The sequence below is a fragment of the Adiantum capillus-veneris genome, chromosome 24 (assembly GCF_014529385.1).
Source record: "Adiantum capillus-veneris isolate H3 chromosome 24, ASM1452938v2, whole genome shotgun sequence".
Classification (NCBI taxonomy): domain Eukaryota; kingdom Viridiplantae; phylum Streptophyta; class Polypodiopsida; order Polypodiales; family Pteridaceae; genus Adiantum; species Adiantum capillus-veneris.
In genome coordinates this window covers 75846956-75869805 of record NC_140954.1, presented here as the reverse complement: position 1 = coordinate 75869805, position 22850 = coordinate 75846956, and the positions used below count along the sequence as shown (strand labels likewise).

The window sequence follows — 22850 nt, the reverse complement described above, 5'->3', positions numbered from 1 at the left end:
ATGTTGATCTAGTAAGTTCATATAGTAAGTCATAAACTCCTATATAGAAACCTGTTCTTGGATGTCCTTATCTAGTAAGTTATGAACTCCTATATAGTAGCTAGCTCTTTGGCATCCCATCTGGTAGTTTATAAACTCCAATATTAGCAAAGGGTGTTTCATCTACTAATTTATAACTTACTATGGATCAAGTAATTGTAGTAAGTTTGTCCACCCCTAATTTCATTTCAGTAATAATTCATTAAGCCTAGTTAAACAACTAATTATTGTCAAATATCATGGTTACTCGCTCGATCATCAACTAAGTTTCTTAATTGATATATTTGTTGCTAATATAAATAAGAAAACAAAATAAAGTCTCATAGTTGTAGACGAAGCTATAAAAGGGAAGGGATCAAAACATTTTATATCTCACACACTCTATCATTGATTTGCAAGTACCACAACTGCACACATTGTCCTTACAGAGGAAAAGATATTACAAGATGATGGAGATTATTGTAAATTTTTTGAATAGTTTATGTTATATTCATCCAAATAATATTCATGATACAATTCTAAACACAAATTAAATCACAATCTATATGAAAAAACATCCAATTCAGATGTAAATTGGATACCCTACAAGTACAGTCCACGTTGTGTTGATTATTCAAAAGTCTCATTAACTTCTCAAAATATGTCCATAAGCTTGGGTCACAAGCGTCAAGTTATAACTTTATTAAATCAAAATACTTACATCTTCCAGATTGTGCTAGAATACAAGGTCAAAATATCAATGTGGAGGTGTATTTAAAACCTAGATTTCTTCAAAGTTTTCAAGAAGCTTAAATGATAACACCAATTTTGGAATTTTGGGACTTATTCAAGTCCCATTTTAAAAATGAGACTTGAGCTTTGAGCTTTTATTGGTTACTTTGAACTATAAACCATACAATCATACCCTTTGAATAACACCAAATTGTTATCAGTACACCAATTTGGGTTTCATATTCAAAAGGGTCCCTGCAAGGTTACTCTTATTTGACACTTTAAACTATCTAAACACACAAAAAAACACCATTAATCATAAAGAAAACGTCAAGATAATTTGCACCTTTTCAAGTATATATCTTAAAGAATTCATGAAAAAAAAACAGTGGATTATTTTAATGCTATGACTCTAGAAGATCTTATCAAGTGCTAATTTTTTCTATTACAAAAACATGAACTTTCATGTTTTCTATTCAAATGCCATTGCTAGTTATTTGAACCCTTTGTTAGGGATTCACAAAAGCATTCTATTCATTTACTAAATGCAAGATACTAGACATCCTTACTGATATTTGGAGTTACACTTTGCAAACTTTATCCCTTCTTTTATCACAAGAAGTACATAGGCTTCAACACATTAGTATGGTAAGCATAACAAGCTCGGTTCTATATCAAACTGAGGGTGAAAGAGAAAGTACATAAACAATCACAAGGACGCTGATGAATTTAACTAAATATTTTCTACAATGAGAAAGCAGTTTCTCCATATGGGTATGATTTGTGCCATCTTGCTAGCTTGTGATGCTATACTCTATTGACCAAATAGACACTTGGATAGCATGTGGTCAAATTCATTTTTTTATTGGGTCTAGCAACGTAGTGTTGTGTTTGTGGCTCCTTAATAAGCTGTTTGTGATGTTATTGTGGCTCATGAGGTTTCTCTTGTATTTCATTGAAAAATCCTTTTAGTTTTAGACATGCTATTTCACACATCCACATTATATTTTAGAGGTTCTTGCCATCAATTTGATGCCCAAATAGATCTACCTCAATTCGCCTTTGTACAGGCAAACTTCAAGCTACTCATCTAGACCTCGTCTACAAATGTGGGGACTAAACCATTAGTTCATTTTTGTGTCACGCTCAAATTAAGATCTAGAGAATTATTCAAAAGCTTCATTACTTCGTTAGCGTAGGAGGTAAAATCGCAGCATTGCGCTCTCATTAACCATGTGGCTACTCTATAAAAATAAAAAAAACCACTGCGATGAAAAGCTCTAAAAAAAACTACGACTACGCAGTCAAAAGCTACCAACTGCCAAGTGAATAAAATAAAAAAATCATTCTGCGTTGCTCTTAGCAGCAATGCGATCTTCTCCACAAGTAGTTCGAACTTCGCAGGTTCCCAGAAGCAGCTCGGAGCTTTGTCTGCAGGTTTGTCTCTGGCCCACTATTTGAGAGAGAGAGAGAGAGAGAGAGTGTGTCCCAAAAGTCTTTGGCAATCCCTACATAGGAGGACACACACACACAAGCTCCCTTTACACAAAGGGAATGAGGGACACATGTCAACTTCCTAGCCCAGATGCCCACAAGGTGTACCCAATTCCTATTGGATGGCCTTGGAGGTGGACCAATGAGAATTAGGTTAGAGTAAACCTAGTTTAATAAATTTAAAAACACTTAATAAAAGAACCAATAAGAATTAAGCTCTCTAGAAGACTATTGGACAGTCTCCCAAGGGGACCAATGAGCATTCAGTAGAGCGGTCGACCAAGAGAGAGAAGGAGCTGATTTTTCAAAGGCATTATCACCTACACACTCACACTAGCTCATGTGTGAAGTAAAGAAGACTCTCTCTCCTTCTCAAGCTTTAATGGAAAGATTATCACTCGCTAGGTTCTCCTCTTGTCAGGCTCTTTCTGTAAGTGCGCAGCTCGAGCAAAAAAAAATCCCAGGGATCGATTATTATCTCTGGTCCTAGTTAACGGGACGTGTCCATTAGAGGATCATGACAATTCTAGCACGACATATATGGGAGACGCTCAGTACGACTATTTGCATCGGTGGACATTGACCCGATGCCGGTGTCCTCGGGCATTGATGATGATGATGATTTTAGTCTTTCACTTTAGGTCATTTTTTTGTATACCTAGGCATTGGATTAGATCCATCAATATTAAAAAAAGTGAAAATTACCAAAATACCCCTCTAATTTGAGGAAATTCCCAAAATACCCCTCAAATTTCAAAAATTCCCAACATACCCTTGTATCTATTTTGGTTGGATTGTTCAAGATTTTCTAATCTTCATTTGTTTTTGACAATTGAGATCCGTTTTTGAGTGCTCAGCATGTAATTTGTCACCAGTTACCATCCCAAAAAAGGCAATTATGTCTAAATATAATGAAGGAATTCATCTCCAAACCCTACGTAATTAACTCAAATTGTAGTTTTAGCATCTTGTACAATAGACAAGCACTCTTCTTGTGAAGACCTATAAAACATTTTATTTTTCGAGAAATTTACTCTCACAACTAGGGGTATTTTGGGAATTTCGGAAAATTTGAAGGGCATTTTGGAAATTTATGACAAAATATCGGGGGTATTTTGGGAATTTTTGAATTTTGAGGGGTATTGTGTGAATTTCCTCAATTAGAGGGGTATTTTGGTAATTTTCCCCTAAAAAATGACCTTTTGAAGAGTGCCCCACTGTATTAACATTTTATTTCATTTCATTCTCTCTCTCTCTCTCTCTACCCTATCGCCAACACATCTTCCAGGCGGGAACCCTCACCGCTTTGCTAATTAATTGGTTGCAGCTTGCCGTGAAGCGAAGCTGAAGCTGCAGCATCCATGGTTCCCTGCATTTAGCAGTCGAGATGCATCGCGCCAATCAGCTAGCCGTGTGAGCTGCTCAAGCTCCCGCCGGCCTCCTGATTTGTTGCCCTCCCAGCCGACCACGAGCTGCAGCAGGGCGGCCTCTACTTGCTTCTGCCGAAGCTCCACAAGCGCGCCTCCCTGCAGGACCTCTCCTTCTTGGCTCGCCTAGCTGCCGCTCTTGGAAGCCCACTCTCCATACCGTACCATCTCCGAGGGCCCCCATTTCGTAGCTCCTATAAGCTGCTCCTGCCTTTACCAATCAAACCGCTACCTAGCGTTGCAGTGCAGCCCGACCAATCAAACCACTTCTTGCTCAATCAAACCGGCGCTACCTAGCGCTGCAGTGTAGCCCGACTTGCGTGCCCATGTAATGTTGCTGTATTAATAAGCTAATGCCTTTTAATATTCACTTTCTAGATTTTGAGCTCCATTCAACTGCAATAAATTATCTCGCCTCTACAAGGTTATATATTGAAAAAAACTTTGGTGCAAGCAAGGAGAGAGGGGAGTTCTCAAGGAATAAACTGTCTGTCACAAACTTGGGCGTACACACTTAAAGGGGCCACAGAAATTGGATGCAATCTCAAACGTGTATGTGTTGACATATTTGCATGCTAGCAACCATGTATGGATGTGATTGTTATGCAAAAAAATTGACTTTGAATCGCTCTTTGAACCCATTGATCTATTGTTGCAGCCCATTAATTATTCCCGCGACGTCAAATCAAAGAAGGCCGTACTCGTCACCTGGTCCGTGCAAAGCTGCAACAACTGAACGTTTCCTCCTGCGAGCCTTCGAACGTGCGCGTCCTCGGTTAGTTGTGTGGCGCAATTGGTGGCGGACCGACTTGGAAGCTAAGCATCGTCTCTGGATTAGTGTCGCCTTAACAAGTTTCCATTAACTGCCAGGTATTTATTCCCACTTTTTCACCAGTGCTCGAAAAAAACATTTTTCAAAAACTTGCCAAACCTACATATGTGAAACAAAAGAGGTAAACTGACAAACTTTGAAGGTTTTAACACCGAATTACACTAAATTTTTCCAAATTTTGTAGGTTTTCTCACCTTCAAATATAAAATTTAGAGGTAAATTTCAAAATTGGTAGGTGGGATTACACTAAACCTAGGTTTTTTTCGAGCTCTATCAAAATTTCAAGCATCGAATCATGCCGGTTTTTAGGTCAAAAACCTGAAGCATTTATCGCAATATTCTACAAAGTGTGCACCTTTCATTTGCATTTACGATTGTATGAGGGAATGTAAATGTTGTTGGTATTGAAATTAGAATTGGAATGTAAATGCTATTGGTATTGAAAGTTCATTTGGAATGGTTGTTGGTGCCATAGTTGGGAATGGTATAAATTTATCAATTCAATTTAGCATTGCACTTTAGGGTCTTCGTTTGTACTCTTGTTTGTAGTGTGAGACCCTAAAGCCTCTTCTTTGTAGGTTTGTAGTAGTATTCATGTCTAGCTGTATTTAGCTTACATTAGGTCTTGAGAATATAGCATATGAAGGTATGTCACATTAATCTTTATTGAAAACACTTTATCTTAGGTGATTACTCAATGTGAATTGTAAATTGAGATGGGTGAGATTAAGCTTTCAAGTTGAAAGAGGTGTCGCTCTGACTAGCCACTGTTGCTTGTGGTATTCACTATACAGATGGCTGGTCAAAGTGAGCAAACACTATGTGATGACATTGATAGTCAAAGGATAAGTGAATTGCGAGAATATCCTATAGAGAAACGCAGAGAATTTGTAGACTTGCAGTCACAAATCTTATTTCATGAATTTGGACAGGATAGTGATTGGCCAGAAGACCAATATCTATTATTTGGAAGGTCTGGGAGAAAATGGAACATTTTAACCATTTTTATTGACGATGTAATGGCATGGGATGTAAATGTAAAGCTTTTGACTCTCAAGAGGAAGCTAGGACTTGTTGATCGCTACAAGGTAGTATACCGCTCAAATGAGGAGACCATGTCAATGGTCACCTTGATGGAGAGAGCGAAAGTGATAGGACATATTTCCTAGAAGAAAAATTATTTTGTATCGGCTGCCTCCACCATATCCCTGCACAACCAACTTATTAAGTTTACTATGTACTCTTCTTGCAAAATGGATGACTATTTCAACATCTCTTAGGAGTAGTGTATGATAATAATATTTGATCACTAATGTACTCATTTAAAGGTGTTTATGTTGTACGTTCTTTGATTGGTACAAAAGTTCACACATATATTTATATTTGGTGTGCAGTCATGAGCACAATAACTTCTTGGAAGTGCGCGTGTAATTATAAGTGTTCGCACTCTATTAACGATTGGGAGTTGGTGTCAAAACGGACCTTTTATTTTCCTCAAAAACAAGACTCATTAGGAAAGTTACATCCTTCCGTGACCAAGCGAAGAAGGGTACAAAGTGACATTGATTTCAATGTCACACATAATATCACAAAACGAACAGAAGATTGGCATGTAGAAAGAAATGAAGAGTCCAGTAGTGATGAAAGGAAGGCTTTCTGCAACTGTTCTTTCTATTGCTATGGCGGGCGGTTTGTGCATACTTCAACCCTTTATCGACACCAAATTCTCTCAGAGAGATTTGGGAGCTTGAAGCTCCATTTTGGTTTAGACGTGCCACATGTAGCACCTTCCTTGAGTGAAGGTCTCAATGTGGAGGAAGAGCAAATGGAAGATTCAAATGTCGGTGACTATCATGCAGATGGTGATGACCATTTACAGAGTGATGCTAGCATGCAAGATAGCAGGGAGGAAAATGAGGAAGGGACATCTATTGTTCTCTTTGAACTAATAGAGAGAATAGTAGAACTTCAAAGTTTATGGGATGAACATAAAATGCCGATAGGTGTTCAAGATCAAATGCTACGTCTTCTGTTTGGTGACCTTGGTGGAGCTAGGGTAAAGAACTACTCTTCAAAAAGAAGCCTAGCTAAATTATTGGTTTAGTTTCCAGAGACATGGGAAGGTGACCTTGGAAGTACCCGCGTGCTAGGATCAGTTCCAAACAATGCTGAAAGGTTTGAGGATGGTGTTGGACGAGCGACTCACACACCCATGAAGTGCATGCAAACACTACCTAGATCAACATAATGTCAATCGAGGACACATATGACATGATAGGCACATGGAGGAAATCTCTTTAGCTTGTCAGGATGAGACCATCCTACACATACAACACTCTGGAAGGCCAACTATACCACAATCAAGAACCTCACTGCTCTCAACTACACCACCTAGCCACATACACACATACGGAAGGTAACTCACCTAATCATGCCAGATTCGTACGAAACTTAAGGAACACCATCCCCTCACTAGGATACACCTGTCCCTAAGCTTCTACACTCAAAACCCTCACTCTAAACCCATATGCGGAAAACACGTAGGATGACAGAGCAGAATTTTGAAAGTGCCCGAAACTGAAATTTATGAGTACCTATGCGTAGCTTATGTCGCCACGATTCTATAGACTACTAGCATGCAGAAAACAGACATCGTTTGATACACTTACGGCCACAAATAGCTCGTAGATGCGTCGGCGTGTGCGCTTTGTCTCGCGTGGAATGCTTGGTGTTGTCGCGCAGCTCTCCTCGAGCCTACAACAATGGTGCAGTCGGATCTCCAATGTGTTGAGCGAGCCGGGCGTAGCTAGAGGATAAAGCTCACGCTCACTCTCTTTCTCTCTCACACACAGTAGACGGCAGCGCTAAAATTTTGATTATGATTAAAGTCTTCTTTACAAAATGACCTAGGTACCTTATATACTAAGGCTACCTTAGGTTTAACAAAAAATGGGGTTGAAAGGGTCAAATGGCTTTGTATTTACAATCTGGAAGTGCCATTGCACCCCGGCTTTTGAAACTAGAATAACTACTCATTACAAATGACGTTTATAGCCATAATCCGCAGCATTTCATAACTCGCAAAAGATAAGACTTTGGTACGAAACTTGAGTTATGTTGTGTTGTTGACCCGGCAGTCAACACCCCCCCCTTCCGCATTCATGTCGTCCCCAACATGACCTAATTGTCGATGGCGATGTGGTCTTTGCTATCGTTTTGGCTTCATCTGCTGCACTGCTTGTAACTTTGTCGAGCCACAACAAGAACTATGATCCATTAGAGCGGACATCTATCATCATAACCATTCATCTTTTGAGATCCTCTGATTACTTTTATGTCTGATCTTCTTCATTGGGGACTTCTTTGTTCCTGTGCAATCATGTTGTTAGTGTTGTCTGCGGCTTTATCATTGTAGGCCATTCTTCGACTCGCCATTGAGGAGAAGTATGCTATGATCTGAAATTGGTGCTCCAATTCATTTGTCAATTGATTTGAGTAGCATTTTATTATTGTTGATGTAGAAGGAATATGTACAAGAGGATGGTGATAGGTGTCTTTAGATTAGGGTCTAAAACCTAGATGACCAAAGGGGAAAAACCCGGTGGGAAAAAAATGCCTTTGGTATACGCTCTTATTGGAGTTGAGCAGTTGAATGTGAAGTACATGTTCATGAAAGGTGAGTGCTTGGGTGAAACACGGAAAGAGTGCCTGATGCAAGTGCCAATTATGGGACACTCTATATGCATATGAGAAATTTGTCAACAAAAGCATGCAATGTGAAAGAAGGAGATGATGGGTGTTTCGAGGAATAAATGTAGCACATGTGGAAGTACATGTTCATGAAAGGTGAGTGCTCGGGTGAAACACGGAAAGAGTGCCTGATGCAAGTGCCAATTATGGGACACTCTATATGCATATGAAAAATTTGTCAACAAAAGCATGCAATGTGAAAGAAGGAGATGATGGGTGTTTCGAGGAATAAATGTAGCACATGTGACATCAAAAGATGTCTCAATAGCTTCCACCTTTCCAAGAAGGGTTGTCGATGTAGAAGTTTCTCCACTCGTATCTCACCGTACTCAGTACGTGAGTGTCTTTTGGACCTTCTCCTTCACTTCACCAGACTTAAGTACTTAGAGTTCTACTCTTTTGCTCACCTATACCAGCATGAGCGACACAACGTAAATATGATCAACTCTTTCAGCTTGAGCAGTACCTAGAATAGCTAAGACGCTTAGACCATAGAGAATATTACTTGAAGCTTTGGGACTAATACCTCACTCATTTTGTGGCTTATCTACTCAACTCTGACTTTTATGACTTGTCGGTTGCCTGTTGACACTGCTTTGTGACAAGTTCTTCGGCTGTTGTAGTGGCTGCTGAGACATACTTCGTGAAGTTTCATCGTTTTCCTATACCTTCTTCTCTTTGTAGTGCTCAGGCCTCTCATCAGTCTTTTCTTCATGTGGATTATGGATTTTTTTTATTTTTCTTATTAATAAGAAAAGAAAATCTTTAAAAAAAACTTAACAAAAGAAAAATCATTCAAATAGAAATCTAAATGCTATGTGCACTATACACATGTCCCTAGGGGCTCACATATGGATTTTGTCCCCATACTCCTCTGTAACACTACTATGAGCAAATATACTCTAAATTTCGTCAAAAAATTATCACAATAAAACGCAAAAATTCAATGCATCTCACAAAACATTGCCCTCTAATAGTCATAATGTTAGGTTCGCATTCAGAATGCCTCCCCCCTTCCTATTTGGAGTCATCCTTTACGACAGGGTATCGCAAAGGGTATGTGTTGTGCTTGGGCAATTAAAAGTTATGCCTATGCAAGCCTTGTAATGTAGGCCTATTATGCATACACAGTCAATGCATGGAAATGATTTATGTTGTGCAAGATGTGGATATAAGCAATTTGCTTAGTGGCATTTGTTGGTGAGGCTTCCTATTCTAAGCAATGTAATGGTCTTTGAAGCTCCTGTATCGTTGCTTGATTGAAGTGACTTGCTCTCTTCTAACTGTACTGTAATCGTAGGAAGAATTGTAAGAATTCAAGCGGCGATGCACTGACAACAGTTTTGTTGTTCTTCTTTGGGACCCATTTCTTTGCGATTATTGGCTGTTTTGTTGTTGACGCTCGTTTGGGAACCCATACTTGCCCGTGCTTCGTTTGTGTTTGAAGAGACTTCTTTGGGATCCACCTTTTTGTTGTGTGAGTTGACAGTGGTCTTTGCTTCAGCCCTTGTACGCTTGGTTGGGGACGGGATTCAGGCTTTGAAAGTTGATATTGTGGTTGTTTTGGAATCCAAATGAATTCCTGACTTTTTTGTGCTTGAATCAACTTCTTTGGAGCCCAAACCTGAGTTGTGAAAGCTTGCGACTTTGTGATATTCTTACCCGGTCGTGCACGCTTTCCTTGTTTTTGTTTTGGTGTTGGATCTTGTGATTTGTCATTAGAGATCTTTGTCTTCTTGATCCATATCTATTTTTGGCCGATCTGGCTTTTTGGTATCCAGATTTGTCGAGCTTTTTGGCTTTGACTTGTTGTCCTGTTCTTTTGACCTGTCATGGTTGTTGCTGAAGGGGTTGGTGATAGTGATGGCTTGAGTTGATGATAGGGGATGTCGTAAGATTCATCACTATCGCTACTATCCTCAACAAGGTTGACTTCTTGTACTTTCCCTTGATTTTTTGGCTGGTAGTGGAAAGTTACTGTTTGTTTGCTCGTGGGTGGTAGTTTCTTGGAGGACTTTTCTAGCCCATTGATTAGAGCATTGTTAGCTTATTTCGCTGGTCGTATTCCTCCTAGCTGAGTCTTTGCATCCTTATTAGGAGCCATGTATGAGGATGCTTGTGGTGGCTGTGTCTTCACCGAGGACTTTGGAATCCACTTTTGATGCACTTTATTCGTGTAGCGATGACATTGATTCTCGGGTCGTTGATCTTCTTGAAGCTCAAAGTGTTCTACAGAGTCATAGAACTCATCGTCTTCTTCATCTTTTGATTCTCCACATTTCTTTGTTTTCTCCTTATTTCGAGAGCTTGTTGATGTCTGGATCTCTTCGTTTTCCTGGATTACACTCACTGCAAAATAAGGAACGACAGCATAGCCATTTTCATCACAAAACTTTGTTGTGGGAGCATCCTCCACGGTGCACACGTCCAGAGTAGCCAAGATGTGTTCCATCCAAAAGGCTCTAACTCTTCTTCAGGAAATGGTTCTGGGATATAGTCCATATCCTCTATAACCCGCTCTAGGATACATTCCTCAAGTTTCAAGCTACCACATTGTGAAGCTCCACACATCCACAGTTCTTTAGGCTTACCTAACCAAGCTGGAAGTTCTGATCCTGCTACTATGGCGGAATCAAACTCCTCAACCTGTGTTCTCGTCACATCCTTATAGCTATGGTCCCTCAAGTTTATCTTTGTTATGGTTTCCATATGTCTCAGGTATATATGATCATAACCCCAATCTTGGACCATTTTTAATTGTCGCATGAATGGTCTTCCCAGAATGATGTCATAGTTGTTCTTCTTGCCAAAGTCAACAACAACAAAAGTGTGTTCATATTCAATGCCACAAGAAGTAACAAGTACTTTTCTAGCAGTCCTAGGGTCTTTTCCTTGTGTCCGTCTGCAAGCTACAGGGTCATTCGTGTGGATATTAGGGTAGGTTTTCCCCATTTTTTCCAAACCTCTTTGGTTGCAATGGCCACACCAGCTCCACTGTCAAGGATTGCCATGGTTTTCACACCATTGAATTCCATAGGAAGGGTGGTGTTTCCATCTTCTCCCTCGTAATACTCACCTACCTTGTTTAATGGCACTGGCCTAGTATTTAGCTGAGGCATTTCAAGCTCTTTGATGCCTTCCTCGATTTGAGTCATTGGGGTTTTTACACCAAATTTCTCTAGACATTTACCCACATTAGCCCACATGTTTGGTCTTATTCTGAGCAACTCGGCTAACATTATTGTACAGGTGACTGGGGTAGATAGAATATCTACTAGCCCCTTTGAATCAATGGCCTTTGTTGGGAGACAGTCTCTGTGATGGGACTGCAACCACATCTGACTTGGTCTCATACTCTCCCATGTAGGATGGTAGTGTTATTAGCGAATGGGGTTGACTATCCATAGATTGTACAGATGCTTTGTCACCCCAATACGATTGCATGTCTAGATTCATTTGAGATCCAGTCTCAAATTCCTCTATTGGTGGTAGAAACACTCCTCTTTCATCACCAGTCTTGTCTACTCGTCTTCTTAGGTCATCGGCTTCATTGGCCTCTCTGACTTGTTTCCACAATTCGTCGAGACCATCTATCTCTTTACAATCCTCAGGTATAGCTTGGTGAAATCCCTCGGAAGAGTTATTCGTGGTCTTCAGTACTATCCTTGGTTCTAATGCTGGGTCTTTGAGGTTTGGTCTGTGCTCATGACTAGAATCTGGCTCTTTTAGTTCCTGGTTTGGTGGGATTACTTGTGTAGGCATGACACGGATCACATCCTCAGGTTTTGCAACTGGTGGTTCTAGTAAAGCTTGGGCTGTTTGAATCATTTTTTGGCACATTTCAAACCATTGCTTTTCTAGTTCTGCATAGGGATATGTCATCCACCTGTGTTCTTGGGTTTGGTTGTTTTTGAGTCTCACATCATAGGCTTTCAAGAGGGCATCTAATGTCTCATTAACCTTCTCTGCCAACACAGATCCTCCTGAACTAGCACTTCTCGGTTTCTCATCCGTGGATGGTTCTTCTAGAGGTTTAACCATCTGTGTAAGAGAAGGTGCCTCCTTTTCCTCATGTTGTTTTATCTTCTCCTCAGCTTCGGTAAGCTTCTCAGCTAGGGATTTTTGCCCTCGTTCCCTGCGTGCTTTCATTCTAATCTTTCTAGCTTTCCAACTATTTCGTTTGCTCTTGGTTTTCTGACTAGGTGCATCTGTCTTTGGTCCATCATCTATCTTTGGACTCGTGTCACTTTCCGTGGTCTTTGTCTCTGGATTCTCATCAGCTTTATTTTGAGCTTGTGCTCTCGTAACCACTTGAACTGGTACGACATTTTCATTTTCTGAGCTACTAGGTAGCTGAACAATCCCTAATACATTTGTCGTGATTTTCCTGATTTGGTTTGGTTTTTACGGGCAATCGGGGATCAAGTGAGTGATGCCACACTCAAGACAATAGGCATTTACTTCAGTGATCTCCGTATGAGGACATTGTTTGACCAAGTGGTTGTCAAGACTTTTGTGACAATTTGTCTCTGGTTGAGGAGATTCTTTTAGCATTTCCTCTTGGCTATAAGCAAGCTTTGACCTAGATAAGCCGCTATTTGCAATGAATCGCAATGTCCTTTCGTCCATTTCATACCTTCTTTCTTTTGACTGAAACCCATGAGGTGGAGGTTGTACCGGCCTCACCACTCCATGTGTTTCTCTCACATTTTGTTGCTCCGAAGGGTAGTAGTCACTTTGGTTGCTATACCACATTGTAGCTGGTACTGGCGTTGGTTTATTTGATGCTTCCATAAATGGCATGTATCTCATGTCTACCTGCATTCTAGCACCTGGTAGCGGAGGTTGTTGTCCTAAGACAAGTTGTGGCCTTAAAACTCCTACTGGTCCTAGCACATTCCCCGTAATGTATCCAGGTGGAGTAGGTGCTTCTGGAACAGGTTGTACATACCTCTCCCTAGCATTTTCCATGCTATAATAGCACTCTTCCTCCGTATGGTTCGTCCATTTTCTCTCAATTTCACACCACTTCGGCTCTCCCGAATCAAACCTTACAAGAGGAATCAACCTCTTGACCAAGTCGTCGATAAGCTTTTCTTGATCAACAGGTGTCGTTGGCTTGGCAATGGACTCACTTATCTGTGAAACACTGTGCTGAGAGGATGTGTCATCTCCTTGACTCTTTAAGTCCTTTTCTTTGTATGCCTCACAGTTATCCACTAGATAAAGAGCTTCTTTGATCAACTCGTTTAGCGTCATCCTCCTTATCATATGCAGATCCTTCTGAAGGCCCGCATGTCTCATTCCCTGGATAAAGATCAGCATCAATCGTGCTTGCGTAGGTAATTCCGCTCTCGGATAGAGCTTAACATATCTCTTGAGCCGTAATGATGCTTTGCGTACTGATTCATTCTCTTTCTGTTTGAATCTATGGATTTGCGAGACCGTGTTGTGAGCAATGCCTTTTGGCGAGAATTCTTCAATAAACTCCTCAAACAGCTCATCTAGGGTCTCAAAATCTCATGTTTCCACTGAGTCGAACCATGTAGCTGCATCATCTTCTAGAGTCAATCCAAATCCCGCAAACTGTGTCGCAAAATCTGAAACTTCCTCTGCTCTATCACTCTTCTAAAAGCCATTACGTGATCTCTCGGATCTTTATCTCCGGAGTATTTTCTGTTTACCCATTTCTGGACTTGGGATGGTCTAACTCGTCGATTGTCTACAAGTCTAACCAGAGACTCTCCCAATCCTTCTCTCGTTATCGCTCTTGAAGGGAATCCTGGTGGCTCTCTTCTTGGAATTCCTATAGGAATTCTCGTGTTTGGTGGAGGCATTTGTGGTCCTTCATTGACCAAATATCCACCTCTTTCTAGTACAGTCTGTGGATTTGTGCTTTCTACAACTTTGTATTCTCGTTCATACTTGTCGACAACTATAGATCTCCATTGACAGTCGACTCCGTATGTGTAGACATATAAGAGCTTGTAATCCGTTATCTCTTCTAGGTATGGATCTGAGCACCTATAAAGATTGACCTCATTGTCGTCAATGTATCTATATAGTCCTTCACTCTCATGACCAGTCATCCAAACTCTCTCAACAAGATGGATCTTTATCAATTGCAAGTTTGGAAGATCCATTGTGGGAGGATATTCCTCTATCCTCGGGATCTCCAAGCTTGTGTAAGCTGCGTTTGAATCTAGGGCAGACATGATTTCTTGTCTTAAGAGCTTTTGCTTGGTTCAAGTAGACTTAGTCCACTGTGTTCAAGTTCTTTGGTTAGGGAAAAGTTGAAACTATGTCCAAAACTGCAACCGTTTCGTCACAATTCTCGCAAATTGTCTCTTTTAGACACCCCTAACTTGCGGATGTATTTTGAGGCCTCAAACGACGTTTTTTTTCAAAGTTGAACTAAATGGTTGTTGTAGTTTTGCTCTAAGATTTGTAGAGCCGCTCTCAGGCTACGTTTTGATATATAAACTTTTTCGATCCGATATCGTTTGTGAAAGTTATGGCCAAAACAGTGAAATGTAGTTTAAACTGGTCAAAATGAGTCCAAATTCAATTTTAAAAGAAGATTTGGGATCTCTGTGACACTGTGAACACTCTTGTATGGTCAAAATTACAGCTGGACCCTAAAACTGGCATGGAGACATCCTATGCGTAGGATGTCTATATGCTCAGAATTTAACAAAATTTGGTCCAGAGACTCCCCTTAAGTCCAGCAACACAATGGTATGCTCAGAATTTCATTTGGACCTAAAAATTGCCTTGAGACATCCTACGCGTAGGATGTCTTTTTTCTGAGAATGACTTGAAATTTTCACCCCAGCTTCTCCTTGTTGTGCTGATTACAGTGGTGTGCTCATAGGTTGGTTTGGAGTCCTAAATCAAGATGGAGACATCCTACGCATAGGATGTCTAACTGTTCAGATTTTGTCCAAACTTGATCCCAAGATTCTCCTAGTGCTCAACAACCCAATGGTATGCTCAAAATTGAATTTGGATGCCAATAGGTCAAGATTTAGGCTGCATAAGCTTCTAGTACACTCCAAGAGTAGGATGTCTAACAATTCTTGTCTTTGCTTGGTAAATAGGCCAAACAAGGTCCAAATTCACTTTTGAAAAAAGTTCTGGAATCCTTGAGACACTTAGAACCTCCCTATATGGCCAAAGTAGATTTTTGACCACTTTATGACCCTGGAGACATCCTACGCGTAGGATGTCTTTTTGCTTTGTTTCAGCTCAAACTTGCACTGTAGCTTCCCCTTGATGTGCTAAGCTCACAGCTATTTTTACTTTTTGATTCTGACACCCATAGGTTGGTCAAATGATCAAGAATCTGTTCCAAAAGCCTGATGTCTGTTCTGATGAATTCCCAATTCAAATCAACTCCAAATTGGACCAAATTTGCCTAGGAGGCTTATCTAAGGCTATATGACAGCATGGTATGGTCACAATAGAATTTTGGTTTCAGAATTATGCAGTAGACATCCTACGGGTAGGATGTCTTTTTGCCCAGAATGAACCCAAACTTAGACCAAAGATTCCCCTAGTCTTCAGCAACCCACTGGTATGCTTAGATTTGAGTTTGGATGTCAAAAGACCCCAAAACTAGCTATTCTTGCCTTTTGTCTGTCCAAAAACGCTAAAGTCTGTTCAATCTTCACTTTCACTGACCCAAATGAGATGAAATTTATCACATGCACTCAATACAACATTTAGAACATGCCTATGGAGTCATCCTATGGTTTGGTCTCAAAATTAGGCTTTGGACACAATTTGGGTAGGATGTTTGGCAATTCTCATCTTTTGGCTTTGATTTGTCAAAATTTGGTCAAATTTTCACTTTCCAGGTGAAAATAGGGTAAAACCTACCTTCTAAACACACTGGTAACCTCAGATTTTCAAAAAAATGCCCAGATCACCCTGTAGACATCCTACGCGTAGGATGTCTACTGCTTATTTTTTCAGACTAAAGTGTCCCTTATGCTTCTTTATGCTCTCAGCAAGTGCAAGTATGCTTCACAATTGCAAGAACATGTAAAAATCACTCAATTTAAGCCTTTTCTGAAATTTTACGTTTTCAAACTCCGCCTTTTGGCCTTTGGTCAACAAAAATAGGGAAAAACACTCAAGTCAACATGTTTCTAGGGTAAAACCTACCCTCTGAACCCATTGGTGCAGTCATAATTTTCAAATTTGGTCTCCAGAACCCCCTTGAGACATCCTACACGTAGGATGTCTATGTTTACAGAATTGCAGGTTTTCTTCACAGAACCCTTGCAAATGCTCTTTTATATGCACAACATCAATCATTCATACAAAAATATCCACAAAAACTTGTTTAATGCAATTTTACCCTCAAAAGCACACTTTTCCGTGATTTCAAATGCAATCAAGCACTTTAGCAAATAATTCAGTGCTGAATAGCTCTAGATCAGAATCGAATCACTTACCTAAAGCTACTCCTACAAATCATATGGGCTTTTGCATCTATGAGTAGAAAAACGCTTCATTGCCACACACGGACTAGTAAATGCTTTTATCACCTCACAAATCACTCGACCACCAACAATTACTCTAATCCACAGATCCTAACTAAACCTATCTAGTCGCAGACCCTTGACAAGACACACGCTTCCTGGCTATCCACTTGATCGCGGAATATCCTCTTCCCGATCCACTTAAGAAAAATGCTTTCTTTAGCCGAAACTAAATCAAGCAACCATCACACGAGTGTTAGTAGGGAACCTACTTAGGTCCTTGTGTCCCTGGCAACGGTGCCAATGTTGGACGAGGGACTCACACACCCATGAAGTGCATGCAAACACTACCTAGATCAACATAATGTCAATCGAGGACACAGATGACATGATAGGCACACTGAGGAAATCTCTTTAGCTTGTCAGGATGAGACCATCCTACACATACAGCACTCTGGAAGGCCAACTATACCACAATCAAGAATACACTCAAAACCCTCACTCTAAATCGATCTGCAGAAAACGTGTAGGATGAAAGTGCCCGAAACTGAAATTTATGAAAGCAGAATTTTGAAAGTGCCCGAAACTGAAATTTATGAAGCAGAATTTTGAAAGTGCCCGAAACTGAAATTTATGAGTACCTATGCGTAGCTTATGTCTCCACGATTCTATAGACTACTAGCACGCAGAAAACAGACATCGTTTGATACACTTAAGGCCACAAATAGCTCGTAGATGTGTCGGCGTGTGCGCTTCGTCTCGCGTGGAATGCTTGGCGTTGTTGCGTAGCTCTCCTCGAGCCTATAGCAATGGTGCAGTTGGATCTCCAATGTGTTGAGTGAGCCAGGCATAGCTAGAGGATAAAGCTCACGCTCACTCTCTTTCTCTCTCACACACAGTAGACGACAGCGCTAAAGTTTTGATTATGATTAAAGTCTTTTTACAAAATGACCTAGGTACCTTATATACTAAGGCTACCTTAGGTTTAACCAGAAATGGGGTTGAAAGGGTCAAATGGCTTTGTATTTACAATCTGGAAGTGCCATTGCACCCCGGCTTCTGAAACTAGAATAACAACTCATTACAAATGACGTTTATAGCCATAATCCGCAGCATTTCATAACTCGCAAAAGATAAGACTTTGGTACGAAACTTGAGTTATGTTGTGTTGTTGACCTGGCGGTCAACAGATGGTGACCGCCTCTCGTTATCGGATATGTACAGGAAGTAATGGAGCAAAGCACGCACCCGAAATTCTTTATCCAAGCACCGAGGACAACTTTGTAGGAGAGGTTGAAAGGTGTGCTTGTTCAGGTGCTTCAAACTCCAAAAATCTTAAACGTGACTGTATTACTTGGCTATGAGAAGTGCAGAGTATGCACAAAGCCAAGAAAGGCAATGCTTGCTTTTGATTATATTCCAATAGGATCTCAACTAAATATTCTTACAAGGAGTAGAACTTTTTGTCATGAGCTATTGAGTTCGTGGCGCCATAAAAATCAATGGCGTCAGGGAGATGCTTTAACTGCGGGAAGGCACATTAAGGAATTTTGGGATGGAACAAAATTCCAAGGAGTGAAGAACTTTTGGGACGCATTGTCAACATATGAGCTGCCAGTTGTTTGCTCTACACCTGGATGTAATAAGTCCTACACGACTTTTTCGTGTGATAAGCGCTCTCAAAAACTTGAAGATGCATGGGATGCTGAGCGAGCAGTGTACACTTTTATCTGCTCCGAATGCAAGGAAGGGATTGAATGTGAGAAAAGGGTGTGCAAGGTAACTATGTCTATCTTCCTCTTTTCTTAGTGTCATGTACATTGGATGTCCTTAATTACTCTGATTGTTTGTGTGCATAATCAGGGTGACCCTAGAAATTTAGCTCTTTTGTTGCATTGGGATGGGTTTCAAACATCCAAAACCACACAAAAAAGTTGTGGGGTTGTGGATATTATGGTGCTCAATGCTTGAAAACAAAACTCTATGGATATCATGCCGGTCTTATTTATTCCACAAAGCTGCAAAAAGATTATTAAGTCTTCCGGTGATGGCTTTGGATCATTTCTGAAACCATTAGTGGATGAGTTAGAATCACTATATATTGATGGAGTGGATGTATTGTATGAGTATCCACTAGAAAATATCTTTGATGATACGACGGTGGAATCTAAATTCTGTAAGATTCGGACTATGGTTATGATGGTTACCGGAGATCATCTAGCCCAGTGCAAGATAGGCTTGTTCAAAAATGGGGGACAGGAGTTCTGCAAGAGAGATAAGCCACAAGCATCACTAGCAAGGGATAGGCCAGGACTGGAAGAGAGGTATATTTACAATGAAAATCGCTTACAAGTCAGACATCCACCAGTGGCAAGAACAACAAATGAGATGGTTCATGCCATAGCAGAGGCAAAGAGGTGTTGTACTTTTGTCGAGAAGGATGAGATTCGAAAGAAGTCTGGTTTATCGGGCGAGTCAATACTCTGGAGACTCTATGACTTATATGGGTTTGACCTCTCTCTTGACTTGGTTTTGGTTGTAATGCACACCTTGTCTCTAAATGTTTTCAAGAAGTATATTGCACACTTATTCCAGAATGCGGATCCTTCATTGAAGAAAAATATTGATGAAGATGCTTTGACTATCAAAAAATTGGCACCACCATCTATTCGCTATGGTCAGTGGCCAAACTCACCAAGTGTCTATTATGAATCCTCAAGGTGGAAGAGAATCAAAAGTTTATGCAGTGGTGTCTACCATATATTCTGAGAGTCGTAAATGGTATTCCGCAAGAGATGCAAACTTTAGGAATCTTGTTGGTGGACATAGCACATAGCTTTTATGGCTACAATCAAGAACATGGAATGTCGGCTATTGACATTCAGGTTATCAAATCCTTGCTGCAATCTTGGAGAATCCAAAAGGAGGAATACCCAGGAGCAAACTCATCACCCTTGGAGCATGTAGCTGGAAGTGGGGAACTACTCGAGGATATTTTGCGGCATGGACTACATGACATATATTAGTGCTATATGTTCGAACGTTTAGTGAAAGCGTACAGTGTTATCAAAACAAATAGCATAAATGATGAAGCTTCATTTTGTACAATTTTATATGAGAATGTTTTTCACAAAAGTATTCCAAGCAATCCAAAATGATAAAGATGCCCTGCTACCTTGTGATAGAGTCCTACAACAATTGCATAGTGTATTGGGTCAAACTACTGCAACTGATTGTGGAATCGTGGCCTCCCTTGAGTGCTGCTCTTCACATCTTGATGGACTATTCAACGTTACTTCTGTTGGAAAGGCAAGATCATTGTGGAACGACATCTTAAAGTATGGCAAGAGAGCATCTTGTACTGATAACATTCTTATGAAGGGTATTGCAATATCAAAGAGGAGGGGTAATTACAGGGTTCCAACATCTGAGGAGATTACCTACTTAAGGAGCTTTTCAAACATCGATGATGAAAGCTTTTCATTTGGTGATGTGCAAACATATGACAAAGTCTTCTATAAAGGGAACTTTTCAAGATTGGCAATGATGTAGTTGTAAAGGTGGATGCGTCAGACACCTTGTCTGAGGAGCGAGGTCATTGGAAAGCTCGCATAACGTCTTTCTTCTCCATGCAACTTGATGGAAAAGCAATGATGTTTTTTGGTGCAACTTACTACAAAAAATGTATTACAGGAGACAATTATTCAGAGGAATTAGTCATAGATACAATGACTGGAATGAGCATTCTTGAGAAAACACCGCTTCCATTTACTTGGGATTGTGTGCGGCCTATCTAATCTTTGCTTCATAAATTTATCCCATTGCCATTACCGAGGAGCCAAAGATTGATTGCATATGAAGTTAAGGACCTAAAGCAGAGGGCTAAGCTACTAATGGAAGGCAATTGTGGGAATGTACCCTTGTGGTTGGAGCATGATGACATTGTCAAAGTCCGTTTAGAAAACAATGGTATAATACAATTCAAGCATCCTGTTGTAAGATGTGTACAATGTGACAGCAAAATCACAAAGCTTGTTATTTTGAAATCTGATGCAAGTGATCCTTATATATGGAAAGTTTATGAGGAGGAAAGCACATGGAGAGATTGGGATTCTTGTGTTCTTTTAATTAAAGATTGGATTGTACTAAAACGTAAAAAAGTTAGAAATCTTGGAGAAAGTGATCGATGGATCCCTATTTTGTGGAGATGTCCATAAGTCAAGGGCATGAGAAAAAGACATTTATAAAGTACTTGATCACATTAGGCTTTTTCTATTAACGATTTTGTGGTTTAAATTTTATTATATGGTTGAGTATTTTTCTCTCTATGATTTATTTTCATCTTAACTTTTTGTATTGTTTGAGTTATATCTCAAGTGGCACAAATTGAAACTTTTTGGAGTCTATCTTATCTGCATGTGTCGACTACTCTTGTAGGGCTCGCATGGATCTTTCACAGTCAAATTTTCAGCAACTAGTTTCACTTCCTCATGAGGAGACTGTGAAACTACTTGACGCTTGGAGGGAACATCACTCTATGGGTAACAAAAGGGTTGTTGGTAAATCAACTAGTTCTCTTCCATATGATCCCTCCATAGCCAGCTTTTCTTGCTTGCAGCAGTCACCATTACACATTCTCTCTCTAATTTGATTGATTAGCTAACAAACATCTCATTCAATCGCCCTCCACTGTAAGACATTACTAATAGGCCAAAACGATATCAATTAAACGCTGATTTGGAGCAGGAGTACGCTATTGTGCGACTTGGCACATCAAATCCCAATGCTGCAGGTAAATTATGAAGCATTGGGTGCAAGGCAACCAACTTATGGGTTGACGACCACATTTACCCTGGTGATCCAATGAACAATGCAACACTACCCTTTTGTAATGTCACTGAGCTTCTACGTTTTATTGGAGATGGAAGAGATTGGACTGTTTGGCTACTGTTAAAGATTGTATTCAGCTTTTTTCAATGAAAGGGAAGCAAGTAAACATCTCTTTGCTTCCTATTCATCATTTCAAGAGAAGTCCATGAAAGATCTACAGCAAGTTAGAGAGGAATCCAACAAGAAGATGAAGCAACTGAACAATGAGATGGAAAATCTCAATGAAAAAGTACATCAACAAAGAAAGAGCAGGAGCGTTGACTAGACTATTATGTTCAACTACAACATACTTCATGAAATATGCATCGGCAAATTGATCATCTCACTCACGTTCCCCTGGGCTACCACATTTGTAAGCACAAGAGACAACAGATGTCCTTGCTATCCTCAAGTGGCGGAGATCAAAAGAAATGTGTCCGTCAAACTCGGTAAGAATACGGATGAAAGATTCTAATTTCCTACATGTTCTGCAGGTTGGCGTAATGCTAATTCAATATGCAAAAACTTGGCTCGAATGATGATGGGAATTGATTTTGATGCTCAAACAATAGGACGTGCTCTGCTGCAGCATATCATCAAGCCAAAGGAGTTGGTTGAGCTACTGGATGATCCATCCAATGTTGGCATCACTTATGTTTTGCGGCAGAAGTATTTCAGTGAGCTAAAATCATTGTGTTGCCTCAAGAGATGATGGAGGTGTGTGACAGTGCAGGAATAAGTTTCAAGGCCTATGAAGCTTTGTATAGAAGTGTCACACTTGGTCATCGGACAAAAGGTTTGTTTAGATTTTTGACAACACCTTATATTGTCAATGTTGCAAAAAAGTGCACCAATAATGATGTTGCAAGCTTGTTGGGTGGATTTCAGTATGTGGAAAATGACATGTCATTAGAAGACAACAAATTCTTCCGCTATAACGAGTTCAACAATGTGTATGTTGACTTGTTGAAGCTCCAAGAGTCAATGATAAGATTTTATGGGTTGACACAAGAAGAGTGTGATGGCAAAGTGATATTTTTTATGAAGCTTGATGAGTGCCAAGTTGTTAAAGGTCAACGACTTGAGAGGGTAAGCGTTACATTGATGATCAAGGCCTTGGTGGGCGTTGATGTCAAGCTAAATACCAATGATAAGGGAAACACATGTTTAGGTGTTCAGCCAGAGAATAATATTTGGTGGCTAGCAGCTTTTCATCTCCCACATGAGACACATGAGGCT

General features: G+C 40.2%; 1 pseudogene; it reads left to right on the top strand.

The window, feature by feature from the left end:
* The first annotated feature begins 5297 nt into the window (after positions 1-5297).
* Positions 5298-20959, top strand: LOC147426607 (uncharacterized; annotated as a pseudogene).
* The last annotated feature ends 1891 nt before the right edge of the window (positions 20960-22850 follow it).